This window comes from Triturus cristatus, chromosome 2_1, assembly GCF_964204655.1.
Source record: "Triturus cristatus chromosome 2_1, aTriCri1.1, whole genome shotgun sequence".
Taxonomy (NCBI): domain Eukaryota; kingdom Metazoa; phylum Chordata; class Amphibia; order Caudata; family Salamandridae; genus Triturus; species Triturus cristatus.
The window spans coordinates 1,050,744,542-1,050,768,572 of record NC_140581.1 but is presented as its reverse complement, the minus strand read 5'-3'; positions in this window follow the sequence as shown (position 1 = coordinate 1,050,768,572).

The following is a 24,031-nucleotide window of genomic DNA, read 5'->3' as shown; positions in this document are numbered from 1 at the left end:
AGGAATACACCATGTTTTGCTACAGGTGAAACTCCTTTCTTTTCACTCAGAGGCAGGGCAGCCTCCACTAAGGTGACACTGTTGTAGAAGAATAGGGCAAATTCTCCAGAGCTAAACAAGGAAAAAATAAAAGAAAGGACATCAGAATACAAAAAGAAGTATATGCAAAAACACAATGCCAATGTGAGTAAAGTATTTGTATTTAGAAGTGGTGATTTTGTGAGAGTAAAAGAGTAAGCAAATTGAGGGGTAATACTGTGTGGCTGGATGATGGAAAAATATGAAATGCAAGGAAGGTAAGAAGGTGTTATGATTTAGAGCGTCTAATGTAGGTGGAGAAAAAAGTGAACTCAGGTGTGGCAGTTTGGGATGTAGAGGGAGATCATTCACAAAGTCATCAATGAGCATGAAAGAGCTCATGTGAAAGGTAGACCCAACTGGCTAAAAGACTATGGGGCAGATTTACAACTTCTAGCGCATGTCTGCAAATCAGCAGGGATGCGCCAGAACAGATGCGTCACGTAATACCCCCCTTGCGCCACCACAGATGCGTCGCATTTACAATGCGGCGCACCATGGTGCAAGGAGGGGAAGATGCGTGACGCATCTTCTGGCGTACAGGCGGCGCCTTGCTGGAGTCGCGTCGCAAGCGTGGCGCAATTCCTGCAATGCACAAGGGCCGCCCATACTTAACGTGGTGCGTCACTCCTTACGCCTGCTTCAAGCAGGCATAAGGATTTGACGCAGCAGCGTCGTAAAATTGACTCAGTGAAATCTTGTAGATTTCACTGCGTCAGTTTAACGGGGCTTTCTTGCGAGGGAATGCCCACCCTGTGACAGAACGCCCACGTAGCGCAGGGCTTTACAACATGACACATCTGCCCAGATGCGTCACGTTGTAAATAAGTCGCAACGTGGACCATGGTTTACGCTGCCGCTGCGTCACAAAAGTGACACAACGGTGGTGTAAAAGTGTCGCAAGGGGCTTGTAAATCTGCCCCTAAGTTTACACATACATGGGGTATCAGCACTTGCTTAAATAATACAAGAGTGTGTGTCTGTCCAGTGCAGTTATGGTGACACCACCTTATGAAATATTTGTCATCTACACCTTTGTGAAGGAAATATTGCTTTATTGATTGCTTAATCAATATCTGTTATGATGTTGTTTATGGAAAGTGAAATATGTTATGTTTTAATCATGAGTTATGGGCTGGTAGGGTTCCACGTAGAGGCTAGGGATTCCAGAACCTCAAAAGGAGTGTGGTCCTGTCCAGCATTTGGATGGCTTAACTGAAGAGTTGAACTAAACCTCCACTATTTTCCTTTCTGGACGTTATTTTTTTCCAAGCTATGGATAGTTAATGGCATTCAACCTATGGGACCTCAAGGCTTGCAATCTATGGGAACTCAATTTCTTTTTTTTTTTTTTTAAACCGTTTATTACAGGTCTTAAAAGTATACAAGTATGGGCCTACAACCTTCCGGCCGGCCGCTAGCAATGGTAGGAACATACGACATACATTTATGGAACACATGGTATTACGGAGGAGCATTTCTCAATAGGTAACAATGTCAAAAGCCACATCATCCAGACCCCATTATGCGGTTTCATTTTAAATTAAGAACAACAAAAATAAAACCACACCCACAAGGCAACCCACAATCGAAAATAGCAGCACGTGCTCCCCTAGAGGGGGGATCCCAACTGTACACAGAAGTATAAAGAGGGGGAAGAGAACAGAGCGAGGACTGGGGGAACCCAATGCCCGGAAGCGGGGGAATGAGTCGGCTAAGGGGATGGGGCTGGCGAGGTATCAGGCAGCAACGGTGGTGCACAGATACCCCCGCGGTAGGCGTTCCAGGGGCCCCATACTTTCACCCATGTCCCAGGCTTACCCCTCACCACATACACCACCTTTTCTCGAAACATGCACCAGTCCATGTGTTCTTTCCAGGCCGAGACCGTCGGGGGCCTCTGGGATCCCCACAGTTGAGCAATATCACGCTTGGCTATCATATATCCCAGAGTCACCCACCACGTCTGCGGCGCCGAGTAATCAGTAGGTTCCCACACATTCAACAGGCATCTCCTCGCTTCAGGCAACAGCGCCACATGCGTAACCAGTCGCAGCACCTCATGTACACCACGCCAGAACCCCTCCACCTCCGGGCACTCCCATAAAATATGCAGAAAGGTCCCCAAAGCACCACACCCACGCTTACACAACCCATCTACAGCATAGCCCATACGCAGAAGCTTTGGCCCCGTCATGTAGACCCGGTGGAGTATCTTGAGCTGGACGAAGCGAAGGCGAGCCGGTTTGGCCACCTCCTTCGGGGAGGCCACCGCGGAGGTCCAGTCCTCGTCGTCCAACTCCAGCCCGTCGGCAACCCAAGCCGCACGAAGGGCAGTCAACAGGCCCGAGCGGTCGTTTATTAGCTTTTTGTATATAAGTGAGATCGTGCTGTCCGGGACGTGCCCATCCAGCATTCTATCCTCCAGGGGGGAATATTCCGGGATGGAGGCAACGTCCGAGAAGACGGAGCCCAGCGCATGACGGACCTGCAAATACCGAAAGTATTCACTGCCCTGCAACTGAAATTCCGTCTGCAGCATATCGAACGTTTTAAATCCTCCCCTCGTCCAGAGATCCCCCACTTTACTGATACCTATTATGTCCCACTTCTCAAAGCCCTTAGAGGTCCACAGGGAACCTAACCGCTCAGACGCGTATAGTGGTGATGCCCGGGTCAAACGGTCCTTCCACCCCATAGCTGCATTGGCCGCGTGCCAGACTTGCACCATGACACACGTGGGGCCCGTCAGACGAGCGTCGGGCGCGCTAGAATAGAGCGCTCGATTGTAGTCACCACCTGGCAGGAGCATCTTGTCCATTTCGAATGCCGGGTTTAAGGCGGGCCCGTATAGGCCATGGTTAATGGCAGCGAGCTGGGAGGCCCAATAGTACCGTTTAATATCCGGGAGGGCAATCCCCCCGTCAAACCATGGGAGCGTCAGCTTCGCCAGAGCAATACGCGGCCTCCCGTCCCAGAACAGGCGGCGTTGCAGACTCTCCACCTCACGGAAGTAGCGCGCCGGGACTAAGTCCATAGTGTTCTGCAAAGCGTACAGGAAACGCGGCAGAGACATCATCTTGAACAATGCCGCCCGGCCGAGCGGCGAAAGCGGCAGGCGCCGCCAGCGTACGACATCTACCCGCAGGCGCTGGAGGGGGGAAGCAGATTCCGTTCATACCGGGCCTCCGGGTCAAGAGTAATGAAGACACCCAGGTACCGAAATCCCTGCGGGGCGATCTGGATCGGACAGCCCCGCGGGAGAATAGGAGCCTCCCCAGAGAGAACATACACGCACGACTTAGCCCAGTTGATGACGAGACCGGAGTTACGACCAAACGAGTGTAAAACATCAACCAGCACTATAAGTGATTTACGTGGGGATGCTAGGTACAGAAGGATGTCATCAGCGTATAGGGATACGCGGTCCTCATACTCGGGGGTCCAACGGAGACCACGGATGGAAGGCTCCCACCGCAGCCACTCCGCCAGGGGCTCCAAGGCAAGCGCAAAAAGAAGCGGCGACAAGGGACAGCCCTGTCGCGTGCCCCGGCCCAGCTCAAACGTGGCCGATACTCTTCCGTTCACGACCACCTGCGCCAATGGGCCCGAATACAACAATTTGACCCAACTGATGAATCCTGGGCCAAATCCGAACTTCGCAAGCATCGCCCAGATGTATGGCCACTCAAGCGTGTCAAACGCCATGGTGGCGTCCAAGGACGCCAAAATGGCCGGTTCCCGTATAAATGGGATGCGCGCGAGCACCCCATGCAAACGCCGCAGGTTAAGGGCTGTGTTGCGATGGGGAATAAAGCCAGACTGGTCCTGATGAACCAGATCTCCCACCACACCGACCAGCCGATTGGCCAGTACCTTGGCGAGGATTTTGGGCTCCGCATTCAGTAGTGAGATAGGCCGATAAGAAGTAACCCGGCCCCGAGGTCTCCCTTCCTTGTGGATCACCACGATTGTAGCCAGACGCTGGTCAAGCGGGAGGGAGCCCAGCGAGTGGGCCGCAAGGAACATTGCGCGGAGGTGAGGCGCCAATGTATCCGGTCGCAGCTTATACAACTCGATAGGGATACCGTTCGGGCCCATGGCCTTGCCAGAAGCGACCGAGCGTATGGCGAGGGCGATTTCGTCGGAGGTGGGAGCGGCGTCCAGCGACACCCTGTCCTCCCCGGAAAGGGAAGGCAGCGCGATATCCCTGAGCAGGGCACGGGAATCCTCTTCAGAGCAAGAAGAGACCGGGGAATACACCTCGCGGAAATAATCCGCGAAACAGGAGACAATTTCTTCTGGCTCAGTTACACACACACCATTCGTTTTCTCAATCAGCGGGACCACACGATTCGCTCTCTCCTTTTTATCCAACCACGCTATCAGTTTACCAGCCTTATCACCCACATCATACAGTCGCCCCTGTTGCTCTCTACTAAGGCCCCTGGCCGCCTCCGTAACGAGGGCCCTATAAGCCGCTTGTTTGAGCTGGAGGACATGTAGTGCAGCATCCGTCACCCCATCTTCTAGATTACCCTCCAACTCAGCTATTTCAGCCTCCACCCGGGTCACCTCCTCCCGCTCGCGCCGCCGGGCGTGGGAAATAAGGGATAGGGCCTCCCCTCTGAGTACTGTTTTGAAGGCCTCCCACAGGGAGATAGCTGAAGGCACTGACCCCACATTCTCATCAAAATAGCGCTGGAGGGATTTAATCAAGTCAGCGCGAATGGTGGGGTCGCGCAGGTACCAGGAATTGATTGGGACCACCCTGCTCTCACCCTTGGAAAGACATCGAAATGCAACAGAAGCGGGGAGTGGTCCGAGATACCCCGTGCCAAATGGCTCACCTCCCCCACCCTCCCGACATAGGCCGCCGGGACAAGGACATAATCAAGCCGTGAGAGACTACCATGGGCCCCCGAGTGGAAAGTGTATTGCAGCTGCGTGGGATGTTTTAAGCGCCAGCAGTCCACCAATCCCAGTGTATCCAAGAGGCCGGATAGCCACGCCTGTGCCCGGGGGAGGTCCCTAGGGGGGTGACGATCCACAGTCCCAGAAACCACCGCGTTGAAATCCCCCCCACCACCAGAAGCCCCCCCGGAAGGCCAAGGAGGAGGCGCCCCGGGTCTGCAAAGGTGGTCGACTGCAACCCCGGTGGGACGTACACTGACACAAAGACAACCACTTTGCCCTCCATTCTCCCCACCAAGACAGTGTAACGTCCCCTATCATCGTGGAGCACCTCATCAATTTCTAACGGGAGCGAGTTCTTTACCATGATACCCACACCCCTCGAGCCTGACGTGAAGCCCGAGTGGGCCACGAGGCGGTAGCCACGCCGATTCATGGCGCAGAAGGAATTGCCAATAAGGTGTGTCTCCTGCAGAAAGACTACATCGGGCGAGAGTCGCTTCAGATACTGTAGGACCACACCTCGTTTGATCCTGTCCCCCAGTCCATTAACGTTCCAAGACAACAAAGTTAATTCCCTACCCCCCATCATACACCGAAACCATCATTCGTCCCCCCGAGAGCACAGTAGAACCAACACAAAAAAAGGGTTGCCTTGTGATAATAACGAACAACACCCCGTCCCTGCCCACCCACCCCAACAAAACTCCCCCCTCACTGCACCCCTGCATGAGCCCAGATAGCCCCCCCAACGTGCAGTGTGCCTGTCGCCCCATAGATAGTTAAACTAACTAGACCCCCAGAGGAGGAGGGAGAACCCCCAAGAGACCCCACACAACCTCCATAGGAGGGGAACTTAAGCAATCCGACGTATGGTCAAAAGTGGCATCATTGGTGTCCCGAGCGAGGCCTAATATTAGTCCCTCAGTCTTGATCCGGCGAGCCCTCTCCCCCGGCCGCTCCCCCCCCCGCCACCCCGATCCCGATCCCCAGACAGAGTATCCAGCCAGTCCCCGGCCGCTTCGGGACGATCAAAAAAGTGCGTGCGACCGTCCACCTCCACTCGCAGCTTAGCTGGGAAAAGCATGGCGTATTTGAGGTTTAGGTCCCGAAGACGGCGCTTGACACCAAGGAAGCTCAGTCTCTGCTTCTGGACCGCAGGGGTGAAATCAGGATAGAAATTAATGTCCATATTGTCAAGTCTAATCGGTCCCTGTAGTCTGGAGGATTGCAGGATAGCGTCTCTGTCCCGAAAATTAAAAATCCGGGCGATGAGAGGTCTCGGAGCGGCTCCGACCTTAGGCCTTCCCCCGGGAACCCTGTGGGCCCTCTCCACAGCAAAGAATTTACTCAGCCCCCGTGGCTGGAGATGGGTAACAATCAGGTCCTCCACGAAAAGGTCCGCCGCCGCCTCCTCACGTCCCTCAGGCACCCCGATGATACGGATGTTGTTCCTCCGGGCCCGACTCTCGGAGTCCTCCAGGCGGCGATCCATCAGCGCACTCGCCCGAGCAAGCCGGCGCACCTCCGTTTGTAGGGCCGCCACATCTGTCGTAAGGCCCAATGCGGTGTGGGCCAAAGAATCGACTCGGTCGTTGGTCTTGGAGAGATCGGCCCTTACCAGGCCAACATCCACGAGGACCGAGTCGATCTTCTGCGCCAGCGTATCAAAACGCTGGCCCACCGAGGCCTTCATCTCGGCGATAGCGCCCATGACATCCCGCAGAGTCAGATCCGTGGGCAGATCGGGGGCATCAGTAGGGCCCTCAGGGGACCTGCGTGGCACCTCGGGAGATCCCTTCTGGAGGGTATATCAATCCATGCTGTTGGACTGATGGGCTGCGCCACGCCGGGTCGATTTTATCTTTGCCCGGTCACCATCTTGTTTCGTGGCCATGGTCCCAGTCTCCCGGTCGCACCAGCCACGTCGTGAAGGGCGGGCAAGCCGGTCCACGGGCTCCGGGGGGGTGCCATCCCAGATCTGCGGGGCGGATCACAGCCGGCAGGCAGGCAGGGTCCCCCGGCGAGGCCACACCAACACACAAAGCCCCGCGACCCAACCTCGCAGAGACAGCAAGGAGGGTGCGAAAGTGAAAGTGAAAGTGCGGGGTACGCGAGCCACCAAGCCCTGCCCGCCGCTGTTGTTCACTTCGTCACTGGATCGCCCCACAACGCAAATCCGGGGTTCGGCTAGGAGAAGGCCGCAAACCTCAATCGGTGCTAAAGCCGATGTCCGAGGTCCGATTTGGAAGCGGAAAACGGGCGCCACCTCAGCTCAGGCTCACCAACACAGTCCCCTCATATAGGACAGGATATGTTCAGGATAGTCATAGGAGGTCGCGGAGGTCCTCGGGAGCCTCGCACCTACGCGGCCATCTTGGTTGCGCGCTAGGCTCCTCCTCGGGAACTCAATTTCAAGCACCCTACAGACCTCGATGACATGTAAACCTATGGGAGCTTGATGGTATGCCATCTGTGGGTACTTGATGGCATGCCACCTATGTAGCTGGATGGATTGTAATCCATGGGAACTCAATATCAAGCAATCTATTGGAACTGCATAGCATGCAATCCTATGAGAACTCAATGGCATGCAACCCTGCAGGTTCCTCATGGCATTTAACATATGAGAACTAGATGACCTGCAAGCTACGTGAGCGTGATGGCATGTGACCTTTAGGAACTGAATGGTATGCACTCACTGGGACTGATAAAAAATCTGAATGAATTGCAGCATCACACCTACGAACTGTATAGATTTCTGTGTATTTGGCAATTCATAACCATTCCCTGACTCACAGATGAAATACCACATAAAATATAGACTTCTATGTGTATTTATACTCTCATGTATTTATTTCAGTAGACAATCCCTGTAGTGAGCATGTCTATCCATTTGAGCCTCAACCCTCAAAAAGCAATGTGCGCAAACTATCTGTGGTTCACAACTGAATATATGTATCTTGCAATTAGGATGAGGAAGCAACACTGGTAAGAACAAATGGATTCACGCAAAAAAGGGCAAAGAGCCGTATAATAGATAGTATTGGATGTGAGATGAACAAATCAGAGTAAAGAGGGTCTAACAGACAAAGAATGCCCAGACAAAAGTTATCTGTCACTGATTGAAGGAAATGGAAATATGTAACATTATTAAACACAAAAATTGCAAAAGTAATTAGCTGAGGAACTAAAAGTACGTGTAGACAGGTCAGTGGTTACAGATGTTTCAGCCCGAATCTGGACTTGCTGTGGTTGACACGAACCTTATACCAGAAGTGCACTATTGTACTGTCTGAACATTGGATATGCTTATAGACAAACAAATTGCAATATAAATTACATTGTTGGAATCCTCATCCAATCAATGGTGCCCAGAACACTGGTCATGCTCATTGAACATCATTGTTCCTACAAAATACCAATCTGAACAAAACATCTGCTGAATGTAACATACATTGAGCTGCTTTCATCTTCTTTGGGATTTTTATAAAATCCAACCCACATTTTTACATGAAATCACTATGAAACTTAAACGTCCAATATTAACCAGACACATTTCTCTTCTGGAAGAATGACGTTTAGGAGACTACAGAGGAAAGCTTTATTTCCACTGAAATAGGCGAAGGTAGCCAGTAGAACGTCAGAGCCCCCTTTCCAGGTAGAATTCGAGGAGCATTGGGACAGATCCTGGCTGCTGTTTTAGTCCTGCTGCCTAGAGAATGATTTGTAGAGGTGTTCTACTGGGTGGTAGATTCAACAATAAGGGCCAGCACTCAAAGAGAAAATATGTTTTTAATGCATTTGGTCACTTAGATGCACAATTGCACCCTAAATTATAGGCCAGTTTATAACTAAGACTCTGAGTTTTCCGTTTTTACTGATTTTTACAGATAAATACAGACAGAAAACAATGAGGCCTATTATCAAGAAATTGAGATCAATATCGCAAAGCACGCTCCGCGCTGTTTTACTTATCGCCGGCTATTGCTGGATTCCATCGCGAGTTAGCACGTTATCATCCACGCTTATCTCCAAGGCGATAAAAAATCCAGCGATAGCGGTGAAATGCGTGAATATCGCTGGATATCCAGCGATAAAACCTCAGCGATAGGGAAATCCTTGATAATACGCCATGGTGGACTTTAGCTTGACAATCCACCTCCCATTGACGAGATGGCTAAGTCAGATTTTTTTTAGGTGTTAAAATACGGCGAAAACCGCGGATAGCGGGACTTTTTTCATCGCTACGAGGTTGCGGGGAAAAGTTGTAAATACCGCGATGTTGTGTTACTGACCTTTCTCATGTTGTTTCAGGATGGCACACCTACTTTGTATCTCATTAGCGATTTGTATATCGCTAAGAGGCGTAGCGTTAGAAATTCAGCTGCTAACATGCGCTAATGCATGTTAGCGCAGCCTTGTTAATAGGGCGATAAGAATATTGCTGCTTTAGCGGCAAAAAGTGTCGCTAAAGCGACGATACTGCCCTTGATAATATGCCCCAATGTGTTTCCAGTCTGTATTTATTTTTAAAAGTGGAAAAATACAGAAAATGTTGCTTTTTGTGAAAGACTCTCCATGCTGTCTTTCATGAATTCCAGGCAAAAACTGAGCAGATAGACACATACGTAGTTATAAAACTGCATCAGATTTCCTTAAATACAGGCATAAGTTAACATATATTTGTAGTATAAACCTACTATGCACCTATGGGTGTAGTTTTTCATTATGTGTAGCTGTTAAATTTGCTAAAATGCAACAGGCGTCCACGTATGAGTGCACGTCTAAGAGTTAAATAAATGTTGAAATATACCATTTTACGACACCATTTATTCGAAAAACACAAACTAAATATGGATACATACCAATAAAAGAGCCAAAAAATAAATATGGATAAATACAGATGGAAGTGTTAAAAAATAAATACCATAAAACCGGGAGCCCTATTTATAACTTGTTATAGATATCCCCAAATGGGACAATGTAGTATCTCCCTTATTCACTGAGGCCACAAAAGGTCAGGAGTCTCAGGTTTTGGCTGTGTAACTTGCATGGCTGTCCCCGTTCTCGTTTTCACTAGAATAGATCTCGCCTTTTTAACAAAGCAAATGCTTGTCATTTTATGTATGAATTCCCTTCGCCTTAACTAGAGTATATACCTAAGTGTATACGGTTAGTAGTCTCAAGATATGTCCAACACAACAGAAGGTGTAGAAAAACATTTAAGTTATATGAAGTACCGTACAATTAGTCAGTGATTCCTACCTACAAGAAATGGACACCAAGATACCAGATAGATGTAAATCTAGCAAAACCAGTTTAGAAATGCCAAATCAAATCAAAACAAAGTATTGTAAATAGCCTCTCAAAATGACCTGATGGTTGCAGTAATGAACAAACATTGCAAATTTAGTGAGCGCAGAGTACATATGAGCTTCACAATATTTGAGCTCCTTTTTTGAAAATGAATAAAGTCAAATAATGTTCTATTGTCTCAGGTTGTTTCAGTAAAATGTGTACTGTGACAGTCTTTGTCCTTCACAGTGGTGACTGTATTGTATTTTAGGATGAATTCAGAGTGATTTAGTTCCTTAACCCAGTTTCCATTACCACTGGCCGAGTAAACATAGTGAGCGTTCTGGCAGTGGCGACTGACTTTTACCAAGGGTGGTGAGGCGGGGAGGGTACAAAAAACTATTTTACTCAGCTTCTTGCAGCATGACGTCCTCCTCTGTCGGGTGACTTCCAAGAAGCTCCCGATGCAGGAAACTGCACTGCCCAATCCTGGTACTGCTTTCACAGCATGAGTGCATCACCAGGATTGGATAGAACAGGCTCTCCCAGCGCTCCTAAGAGCACAGGAGGCATGCTCTTTCTCTAACCCAGCTGTCCAAGACAGCTAGGTTAGGGTACTTTAAAATGCAAATGTCTGGCTGGCTGTCCCAAGACAGCCGGTTAAAGAAACATGTGCCTTTTAAAGTGCTCAGCTCCCTGCTGCTGCCACCTGGCAGTGCTGGTCCCGCCCTGTCCTGACACTTAGTTCAGAACAGGTTGCTGAAAAATAAAACGGTAATAAATAAACTTTATTATCATTTTATTTTTCAGCTTCCGGGGTTTTGGGGGGTGGCACTCCTCCGCTCAAATGGAGGAGACGCCCCTGTTTAGGAGAGAATAATACAAAATTTGCACAGAAACATAAAGCAGTATAAGAGAATAATAGAGCTAAGAAGCAAAAAGAACACATTGAAAGTGTAGTAGTTAAAGCATTTGCCTTGAAGCACGAACTCTTTATCTTAATAGTAAACAGAATGAGAACACTAGATAAAACAGTGTTGTCTATGAAGAGGAAAAGCCATAAAAAAAAGACTTGTTCATAGAATACATTTTTGTCAAATATTTAGTGGCGAATGGTAGCATACTTCCAGTACTGAGCCTTTCTTTAATGAAGAAAGCTACTTCCAAGAGAACACATTAGTGCATGCAGTTGAAACAAGTAGTCGATGTTATGAGGTGAAGGGTGATACTCACATTACAAAAGAGGAGGTGGTCGCTAGGAATGTTGAGGAAGTGATAGCTGAAGAGATACAAGGAAGACGTAGGCTTGCCCCTCTATACAACTGGAACTGTAGCAATATTTACTGTTCATCAAAAATCAATTGATATATTGAGAACTTTTCTACAGATGTTTCCATGCAGAAGTCTGCAACAGAACACAGGGATTTTACAAGGAATAGATCCATGCAAAGTAATGAAGTATACAAATTTACAGGGACATTCACAATTGAGTCTTTCAATAAAAGTGTGCCAAAGCAGCTTTCACCACTTCACAATATTGGCTGTTCATCATTCTAAAATGCAAAATTTAGTTAGGAGGCTTTGCTATGTCAAAACGCATGCACTAAGTATAGAAGAAATTAATAGAGTTCTTTTGCATGGTGCAGTAGCAAAGGTAGAAAACATTATGAACATGTTAAATTCCGTTTCTTTGGTCTGAAGAGGAGACTAGGTAAAATGAGGAGTTGGTATATGGAGGTATAGAGGAACAGGGCACAGGTATTAATTAGTATTTATAACTTCACAGAAGAGATTAGGAAGTTTAACACAGTTTCTTGCGAGAAAGCAAATTTTGTATTTGTTGTTGACGCACTCACTACAAAGGCCAAATTCGCAATGTAGTTGTATTCTCAAAAACTGAACAGAAGAATAGAGATAAGTGGCAAGAATTCGCTGTTTACTTATTTGTAGAGGAAAAGTTTGAGTTGTCCACATGGCAAGATACATAAAAGAACTGCTACAATAACTAAGAGTACAACAAAATGCCAGCTAGAGCTCTACATAAAAAGGTAGAATTAGTATCTTTTCCACAAGGACTACAAGATTTAAGTTTTACAAATCCATTCTCATATAATGTGCACACTCATTTCAGGCTATAGTTTCCATGGAGCCAAAGAGCGGTAAGCTGCCACCAATTGACCTTCAGAAAGGCCTTAAAAGAAGAGTGGTTTACTTTATATTTTATACAGAAAATTGAAACTGTTGGTGTATACAGAGAGAATTATGAACCCGTTGTCATTCTAGTAAATGGTGTGCCTACAAGGAGTAAAACATCCTGACAAGACTTAGTGGATGTTAGTAAAGTTAAAAAGGCAACATTAAGCCTGGTACAAAAAAAAATCTTATAAAAATGTTGATGTTGTTCAAGATCTAAAATATGCAGAGGATGAAACATTACCATCAAGTGGACAGATTGAAAAGTGGATTGATCCAGACCAGAGGAGATTTATGATCACTACAGCATCCATCCTATGTATACTAAAGAACTCATCGGTGATGCTATTGATGTCTTTCAAAGGGAGGAAGCAAAAGGAGTTTCCATGAGTCTGTGGGAGAAAAGTTAAGAAGCTTGCTGTTTTCTATTGATGCTTCCCACTGAAGAAAGTGGCCGGTTTGATGACCACCCTGTACAGATACCAGCAGCTGAATTCCAGTCAGCCAGATTATACTCAGGGGATCCAAGATTTCTACAGTGTATTCCCTACATATTCCATCTTCTGTTTGAGAGTGACTTGTCTGGACTTTCATTTGCTGTTAACTAGATACTGAATACAGGTGTTAATCTTCAAAATCTGCAGTGGAATGCTTTGACAAAGTTCATAGCAAGGACGAAAACTTGGAGAACAACTTGATTAATTTGATGGCATGCCAACGTGGCACCAACTAGTATTTTTATTGTCGTCATGGAGAACTGAAATGTATGTTGGGAAATCTAGGTGTACCTACTTGGTTTCTCACACTCAGTTGTGCTAAGTATGCCTGGGATGAGCTGCTTGCATTTTTGCAGCAAGAAAGCTCAAACATAAAGGACATCAGAGTGAAGACAGCAGGAGAACTTTACTCCTTGGATCCTGCAAATGTTTGTAGATATTTGAACCTCAGGTTTCAAGCCATGATGTCTTTCATCTGCAACAAATTCAATCCTCCTCTAGGTGAAATTACTGATATCTTTTGGCACAAGAGTACCAAGCAAGAGGCCCTACCCATATTCACATATATGTATGAAAAACAAGGGAACCCCTCACGAATGTGACCTGGGGTGGAAGATAGTTCAAAAGGACAATGGTCTGGTGAGGTCAGAGATCCTCATGTAGCGGGGCTACAGTTAGTGATTTAAGGAAACAATTCAATAGTATTGGTGATATGTAGAACTCAATTAGATCCAAATATGAAACGTATGCAAGGACACAGGAGAGTGGAGGAAGGCATCACATTTTATTTGACATCATAAAATGGAGTCGCTTCCATTCCTACCATTTTTGCATTTTAAGAAAGTGTATATTGTATATACAGTGCTCACACATACAAAAGTGAGGGTGCGTGAAGTGAAGTGCTTAGTGACAATAAAAACATTTCATCGCATTGAGAAACAGGTCAAAAGAACCCAATTGGTTTAGACAATGTTTAGGGAACTTTGAAATTGTGGTCGACGGCGTTTCGATCTTAGTGAGTCAAGATCATCATCAGGACAATGTAAGTGCGAGCACGTAAGATTACGCGGGATCGTAGTGAAGGAATCCAAGGCCTGCAGAGATGGCCGAGGAGCCCAAGATTTCGGGAGAACGTCCGTGTTGGCAAGGGCACGAAAAGGAATGAAACGTCCCAAGGGCGTTGTATGGACAATAATCACGAGAGTCAAAGACAACGGAGTGCAGCCGTTATCAGTCAGTGTTCTGCGGCGTGTTATTCGCCCAAGGCGTGTGGTTGACCCGGGAGTTGTTGGCAAGAAGAAAATTTACATCAGGAGCGCGCTGGCAGCAGTCCGAAGCTTCGGACTGCTGCCAGCGCGCTCCTGATGTGATTCATTCACCTTCGCGTAGTGCGTAGTGGGGCTACGCGGAGCGCGCGAGTGTGCGTAGATTTTGCCACACTACGCGCTGCTCCACGTAGCCCCACTATGCCCACTACGCCCAGGGTTATATAATATGACCCTTAGTTTGTTATTCCATAGTATCTTTTTTACTTCTTTCATGGAAGTGATGACAACATAATAGCCATGTATGAATTTTATGTTCTATTCTGTTTTTAATGGATGTTTTAACTGCCTATTTAATATTTTGTAGAATATTCTCCATTTTATTCACCATTTTTTATTATGATGGATGTTTTATTTTTTTCCTGTACCTTTGTACTTTTATGATCTTATTCTTATTATATAAGAATCGAATAAAGTGATTTGACTGATTGGGTTAGTCTAGGCCTAGCAAGTACATGCCATAGTGTAAAAGTCATACCCAGAAAATTCAGTATCTAGCAGAGTTTGCCCCAGAAAGTACAAACATAGTGAAGACAAATATGTTGGACACGTACTATCCAAGAAGGAGTCCATATCTTGAAGACTTGTGTCTTTATGAAGTACTTCAACACTACCGATACAAAATGAATGTAGCAGAAAACTTAGAAGAAGGAAAATATGCAGTAATTGGATGTGATGGTTGTTTGGTGAGACATAGCAAACAAAATCTTAATAACCACAGAAAGCTTAGTGCCAAACTGCAGACAGAAGAGAGTTTTTCTATTAGGCACTTCTGCAACTGTTCAAACCTTGGCGTTCTAAATCAGAACTACTTGGAGACTATGACTGCTATGAAGACTCTGTTGTAAAAGAAAACATTCAGTGTCCAGTCTTTTCAAACTACTTTCAAATGTTCAAAGATGAGATGGAACATGAAGAAACCAACGTTGCTGAAGTAACTAAAAAGAGTTCACAAAGCAGCTAAAGTTATACAACCACTGAGTCGAGATCCACTTGGACAACAAATTTTTCAAATTAAAGCAGCCATAGCCATGAATGAGGTGAAGACCGCAATGTGATAAGCAAGAGAGGAAAGTGTGAATTTTGAACACTTAATAGCACAACTCAACGACAAACAAAAAGAAATGTATATCAAAGTAAAAGATAAAATAGATAACTTTCCAGGTGTCATTTGTTAAGACCATAGTTGGATGCCGTGCTGGCCCGATGGGATGTAGGCACATGGCTGTGTTCATCAAGGTGTGATGTCAATAAAGGCTTGTTGAAACACAAAAAAACACACACAAAAAAATTATTTTATGTTGTGTGCAGATAATCCTGTTGATGCTGTTACTACACATGATACATTTGATTATGTAGTCCTCTGTAGATAGAGAGTGAGCACTTTAATAAAAAAAACCTTTCCAAGTGCCAGCTTGATGACTGATGTACAGTAGAATTGTCTCAAATGAAGAACATTCACAGTCTATCTTCCTATGCAGAAGGCAATGCTCTATTTTATTACTTTACACTGACATCTTATTCTACCGGTTGAACAGTATAATAAGCTGGAATACCAGAAGTTAATTGGTGAAGCTTGTCATGAGGTGTCAAGAGTATTGAAGAAACTGAAGCTTTTGATCATCGATTAGGTGAGCATGGTTTCGAAATTAATGCTTGCTTTTGTACACTTAAGAATGCAGCAGATTTGAAAAACAGAGCATGACATGCACTTTGTAGAAAAGCTTTTAATTGTCTTCAGTGACCTACTGCAACTCGCCCCAATGAAACATTTATTTGTTTCGGCTCATTCCATGTGTGCTGCATTCAGCAGCACACATGGATGAGACAATTCCCCTTTCAAGATTGATTTAGTGCTTGAAGGTGTGCCTTCATGCACATAAAAGACAACCATGCAGCACAGTCACCCTTGCTACATGATACAATTGTGCCTGCACTGGCACTGCCCAGATGTGTTGGCACCAGTGAAAGGGTACACACAGGGAATGCGCCATTAATATGGTACATACATATGCCTCATCCCTGCGTGTTGAGACAAGACAAAGCGCTGTGCTACCATTGTTTGCACAATACAAGCCTCAGACCTTCCGTCATAGATTACCCCTAACAATTCAGAAGTGGAATTTGCTGTTTCAGCAACACACATCACACATTTTAGGAGCAAACTAAAAGGAAAATGCTATGATTTAAAAACTGGTATCACCCTTAGTAATCCTCCTTTTCAGACACACATGGATGAGACAATTCCCCTTTCAAGATTGATTTAGTGCTTGAAGGTGTGCCTTCATGCACATAAAAGACAACCATGCAGCACAGTCACCCTTGCTACATGATACAATTGTGCCTGCACTGGCACTGCCCAGATGTGTTGGCACCAGTGAAAGGGTACACACAGGGAATGCGCCATTAATATGGTACATACATATGCCTCATCCCTGCGTGTTGAGACAAGACAAAGCGCTGTGCTACCATTGTTTGCACAATACAAGCCTCAGACCTTCCGTCATAGATTACCCCTAACAATTCAGAAGTGGAATTTGCTGTTTCAGCAACACACATCACACATTTTAGGAGCAAACTAAAAGGAAAATGCTATGATTTAAAAACTGGTATCACCCTTAGTAATCCTCCTTTTCAGAGCCATTACACATTTTGGCACAACCTTATATTGATAGATCTGGGGCCACATCATGAGGCTAAGCATGTTGCAGCAGAAGACCCACTACAACACCCTTTGCACCCCCTATTCATGCTTAGTCGAACATGTGCCTAAATGTCAATGCAACTTTCAGCCACGTTACATGGCTTGATGCCACTTTATGCATTAGGTGAAGGGGAGTGCACCACCAGAACACCACTAAAAGTGCCATTTTGTTGGCAGAATCCCCTGTTAATTGTGGCCCTAAGCAATACTGACACAATAGGCATGTCATTTCACATGGTGAAATATGTAGATTTGTGTCCAGCATGCTGTAGCAAAGGTTCCTCAGGTCCCACTATGTTTTTGGCCCATATGTGCATGATTGTGTGAGAAGATTGTAGCATAGGATGATATGACACCCATATGATGGTTGTGTGTATTCATGAGTGTTTTGCAGATTCCTGATGACAGATGACACTATGTGACATGACCATTTCCTTGGAGTAAATGCTCTTATTTGTGTTCAGCTATGCTTGGTAATTATTTAGATATGCGGATAGGTGTAGTGCAAACAAATATGTCGATTACATCCAGTAACTTATCAATGTTTCAATTTCTTGTGTAGCATTTGCAAGCTAGGTGATGCCTCTTCATTGTGGTACCTTTTGCTTTTTGAATTATCTGACCATATTGTATTTGCGTTTGAGGGTGTAATTAGTTGTATGTCACCTTTGGTGTATTTTCCATGATTGTTCAGATCCCTATCGCACTATACTCATAAGCCTTGCATCATTTGTTTAGTGGATTAAGACACACATTGGGTGTACTTTGCTGAGGATAGAACAGGTTGTCAAACTTGAGTGCCATTGCACTTTCATGGTGGTGGACATATGACATGCACACATTGTCATTATTGCATTGTTTGCCTATTTGGCCTGCGGACACATTGGTGAACGCTGTTGCTATTTCAGTTATCAATTAGCTGACCTATGTTTCAGTGTTTGTGATGAGTGTTGTATGGATATTTAAGGTTAGTACAGTATGGAAAGATGAGTCATGCACAGTGTTTGGATTTCAAGACATTTACCAACCTATACTTACATTGACACATGTGTGAGGTATATGGGAAGTATCTCTTGCAAGACAGGACATTAAGTGTATAATTGGTGTAAGATGCAGTCCCTCCTCTTCATTGATTCATCAGTTGGTTGTGATACCTTATCCTTTTCTTCTTCTGCCTCCCCACCTTCCAGGTGAATCTGTTCAGCATTGTCATGTAGCTATGAAACTTTGTTCTGCACACTTATTTTCTGTGTGATACTGCACACCAAGATGATTTCACACACCGTTTGCAGTGAGAAGAGCAAAATGCTCCCAGATACACCGGTGCACCGGAAGCAGAATATCTGGACTCATGTACTCAATTGTATAATTGACATGGTGCTGCCTAGGGCACAACACACCAAGCATATAGTACTTCCCAATGGTGCTCTTACTTCATTTTGTTGTTGACATGCAGAGAAAACGTTTTCATACCAGGGTCTGTCATAGGTAGGGTCATTATCTTGCCAGGTGATTGGTCTGTGTGACACTATTAAGATGATCAACTACAGTATGCCAGAATTGGTATCTTAAAAATTGAGGAGCAAAGCTTACCAGGTATTGTTTAAGTGATAATTTATTTACATACATAATAAAAACATGTATTTGTCAATATTCATAAGTGAACATTAATTTTTTGTGGCATTAGCTGAAGAAATTATTTATTATTGCTTCCCTCCTCAAGATTACAGCAGGTTGCCCCTTGTCCTCTTCTTCATCCCCTCCATCATCAGGATTTACTGGAGCCACATTGTGGTCAGGAAAAGGTGTATCAGTCCTGACACATATGATGTGAAGTACACAACATACCATGATCTTTTTGCACACCAGGGGTGGTGAATACAGGAGTCTCCCACCAGAAATGTCCAGGCACCTAAAACGTGATTTCAGGACACCATAGGACCTTTCAACTATGGCCCTGGTGCAAGATTGTAGTCGCTATGTTCCTGCATCTGCCGATCTTTAATGGTGTCATCACCCGTTGCATGAATGCATAGACTTGGTCAGCTGAAAAAAGAAAATGATAAAAGAGATCCATTTGTCTCCATTCATTATGTGGGTGAGAAGTACATTAGCAAGAACCAAAGGAATGACATTGTTCTGCATTCTGTCCATCAATTGTTGTTTTTGCATTTGTCAAAGTGGGAAGGGTATGCCCAGACGTGAGTCCCTTGCTCTCCATGCCACTGGAATCAAGCTATCCTGGCTGACGAGGGCTGAAAGCCCGAACCCGGTCCTAGGATGCTTGTTTCCAGTCCAGGGAGGACCTGGCTTGGCAGTTCGGGCTGGACTGTTTTCATGGGGCACAGGGTCAAGACTGATTTGCTTATGGCTGGGTTCAAACTGGAATGGCATGGTGAGCAAAAAAACGATGGATTTAGGCCCAGATCTCTGTACTGGGGTGAATGTATGACATTGTTCTGCATTCTGTCCATCAATTGTTGTTTTTGCATTTGAGAAGTACATTACTCATCATTGTGTCCAATATCCAGCATTCTACATTCACCTTGCACACAGCCTAGTACATGACATTAAACATCATCTTAGTCATACGTTTGCCATTTGGGAACAGCTTACACATTACTACACTGCCATTTGTTTTGTCCTCTGTGACAGCTCCAAATCTTGAGAATCAGCAAAGTGCCAATGCCTTGTAGGATGTGATTAGTCAGCAATGTCAATGTGCAGTTAATGTTTCTGAGACACTTGTCTGACATGCTACACTTTTTTGGATATATTTGTAGCGTTCCAAATAGTGAATCCTCATCCTTACAATTACATGACACATGATAGTTACTTCCTTCTGGCAAAAAATTCACCAAAAACTTTTTCAGGATCTACATTTTGCAATATATCAGACATGGACGTGAAAGAAGATGTATGTGACCATGTGCAATTTTTATTGACACATGTTGGTGCACAGTGTACACTGTGGGGACAACATACACAAGTTAGTAAATGTGTTCAGAGGTTGCACAGAACAATTGAACAAGTAGACTCAATACACTGCAATGCAAGACACCTTTGTGCGAGTACAGGCTATTTATTTGACAGTATTTTGCATCCATTACTTATGTATCTGCACCGGCAACAGCAGTGCAGAATTCCTCTATGACACTCACGATATGCCCTTGGAGACGTTATTGTTAGCTGTAATAGGGGATGTGTTGTGTGTATTAGGGAGCACCTTGCTGTACAGTCTGGGCTCTTGGATGAGAGCTCAGGTGATTCAGTCAGCACAATTATTTACATGTAGTGCAAAATGTATGGGGTATGTGCCTTTAATTTGTGATGTAATGTCGCATTGCTGTGAGTAACTAGTGCAGTACAACTGCATGTAATTGATTTGCAATCTCATTGCAGTGTGTAATGTCATCTCTCCTCTTGCCCATGGGAATGACTTGTGGCACAAAGAGTTAACACAAGAAATGCTTGGCTTTCTTAATGTCTATTTGTAGCTGATAATTGCGATGTGCTGTTTCATGATTGTCCTAGAGTAGACAATATCTGGATGTGTACATGTGTCCTCATGGTCTTTGTTCTGCCACTGTACATCGTAGATTGTGTAAAATACTGATCTTGTGTATATGAAAAGCAAAGTGGTGGTATGAGCTTTTCTCTGACATATCCAACATCCATGCTGTTTTATGTTCAATTAATGACTAAATGATGTTTTTGGCTGACTGATCAGCCACCATTGCACCATTGTGCCCCTGTCATCTTGTTGTCTGAAGATGACATTAGGTTATGTTGTACAGTTTCATGAAATCTGTGTGTCTGCCACTTACAATGTGTTATACAAATTACAGGTACAAATCATACTGTTGATGAGATTGAGCCCTATGCTTATATATCCTCAGGTGTGAATCCGTAGGGTGGCACACCACTTGCACACTCTCAAATCGTCCCTCTAAATCGGTTGTGCCTAATCAGGTTGTGGTTGAATTTGTTATTGAGTGTGAATGGATAGCAAATTGTGCATGGAATGAATAAATAAATTTGACCATTTGCAAACTGAGTGATGTCCTTTGTAGTGGCCTGCTTTACTTCATACCTATTGTTCCTTGCAATATTCTACATTATTGTTCACAAAGTCAGGTAGTTGGGAAATGGCCATGTCCCCACGTTTATGTGGCCCACAGTGGCTTAGTGGCTTAGTGAATGTCAACATGTCTAACGCAAGGGCATAGGGAAGCACATGCTGTACCGGATTGAGCAGGGGAATTTGTTTCAGATTTGTATTATAGCACTTCTTATATATAATCTGTGGTTGAAATGTCATTGTAAATCAAAAGGAGAAACTTATCAACAGTGGAAGCATTAAATACCAGTCTGTGACTGTGCATCAAAGAGGCTTGAAACAGTGTCAAAAGAAAGGAGTAGACTTTCTTAAATTGTTTTGGGAAAATTATGTTGGATGCTAAGGCATTGCAACAGCAGGACAGAAGGGAAACAAATTGCAAATGGGTACAGAAAGAAAGCTAAAAGGTAGCAGGATGGAACCGAAGTACACATAAAACATAGGGAGTAGTATACAAAAGAGACAGAGAGGAAATAAATAAACTTAACCTTTTAAAGAAGGTTAGTATGATATTATTGATAAAAAAATATGTGATTAGATATGAAGGTAGACAAATACAGTAGGAAAGCAGACAAATGAAATTGAAAGTAGGACTGAGTGATGGATGGAAGGGCAAGGGAAGGAACGGAATCAAAGTAAGATTTAATGAATGTAAGTAAAACATTAGGTAAAGTAGGATGGAAGAAGGGGTGATAGAAGGGCTGGAGGGTGATTAACAGAAAAGACAAAACAAGAAGAGAAGATTGTGAAGATGGCATGCAGCAATGGAAAATGAACAAGAATAATGAGAAGAGCAGACAGCTGGAAAGGTGAACACATACATTGTTTTGAAATGAACAATATTGAAGTAAGAAGAAAAAGAGTTTATGTTGAGAATGGACATGAAGGACATAAATAGAAAGTAATAAAGATATAGGGGCTAAAAATTGGTAAGAATTGAAGCAAGAAGTTGATAGTAGTAAATGTGCTGTTTTGAACATAAGTTATAATGTAAGGCTGCAATATGCATCATCTTCAATCATTGTACTAAGGGGAGCCATAACCACCGGCACTAGAGTGTTAAGTGTTAGAATCAATAACTTTCGAAGGCTGTTTGTTCCTTGAGGCTGAAAGTGGGTGTCAATTTAACTGCCTGTGTACTCCCTTGGTGAGACCTATGAACTATATGTAGTACATTTGCATTGGTGATAAAGGTTGGCACAGCAACAACTATGTGATTCCAAACATGAGCAGTTTGACATTGTTGATCTATATCATTGAGTGATTCTTGGTGTGTGGTGTGTTGGAGTTGTACTTACCAGCAAGCAGTCCATTGCCATAGGGGATTTTCTGGAACCGCTGGTTGACGACAGATTGCCGTAAGATGTAGAAGTCATGCACACTGCTAGGGTACTTTGTGACAGCATTGATAATATCACCAAGATGCTTGACAATGGTCTGCACATTCATTGAATATGTTTGCTTACTGTTGCGGAAGATATGTGAAGTTTTAGCAGGAGGTACAAGTTGCACATGAGTGCATCCATTGCCCACAACACGTGGAAATCCAGCAATAGGATAAAAGCCTTGCTTGTTGTTGAGTTGTTCTTGCGCAGTGTTGGGGAAGTGGAGGTATAGTTGCGTCAGGCTGATTATGGCATCCAGGACAGTGGGTAGGAACCTGGAGAAGGATGCCTGTTATACTCCTGCTGTTCTGGTGGTGGTTGGTTGAAAAGCCCCTGAGGTCAGCATGTGGAGGACAGCAAGTAGCTTTGTCTGTTGAGGGATGTTGGTTCAGCGCTGGGATGTGGGCTATAGCCTTGGCACTATCTGGTTTGGACAAAGGATTCCCTTTTTAGCCGCTTGCTGGAGGAATATGAGGATGATCCTCTGGGAGTAGATCCGCTCCCTTCTCTGGCGCAGCCACTGTTGTGGTGGTTTCTTTTTTTGCAACATACAAGGAAATCCTTGTAAATATTGCGTTGTGGGTTTTTACAGGAGTTTTTTCGCGAACACCTACCTTGCATCTCATTTTCAGTAAGTCATGCTAAACGAAGTGGTGCTGTGAAAAATTGTAGATAACTCTGTAAAACTATCGCTAAAGGGGCTTTGAGGCAACATGTAATAAGGGAATACAATAAAGCCTTAGTAGCATCAAAAAAGTGATGCTATAGCATTGTTAAATCCTTCTAAATATGCCACCATTGTGCTTTGCAGCCTGACTCCAATCCATGTCTGGGCCTGAGTGAATACTTTTCAGGCAGCCACTACAGGAAGGGTTTGTTGAGACAGGGGCTACATCTGCATTCTTCTGCAAACTGATGGTCTTGCTGGTCTGGGAGAAGGAGATGCCGTTCACGCTATACATTTGTAAAGGTTGTGTCTGCCCTTCACACAAAGGGCTGATTTACTCGCTTCCTATATCTGGAGTCTGTGTTGGGTTGAAAGGGATTTTTGCATACTTCTAAGGTTTCCTTTTGAAGTTACCCCTTCATCAAAGACATTTTTGGGTATAAGTACAGTGGCCCTGACCCCTACATTTTGGACACTTTTGGGACCTGCAACTAAGCTCTGCCAGAAACGGTACACCCCTGGACTTGGGAAGAACTCTGCTGGAGTAAAGGCTGCCATGCTGTAGGATTGCCACTTTTCTTGGACTGGCTGTTCTAAGGGACTGCTTCTCTGCTTTTATAAGCTACCCTGCCTCCTGCTGATATTGCCTTGCTGAGAACCAGTACCATTACCACTGGAACCCAAAGTGCTTTCCAAGGGCTTGATTGGTTTCTCCCTATTGTTAGGAATCTCAGGACCATAAAGGATTCCTCCATCTGCCTTGGCCGTGGGGTATTTGCAAAGTCTGGCACCAGGCTTTAACAGAATCAGCCTGTGGAAGTGTGGGTAGAGGAGCATCCCAGCATTGCAT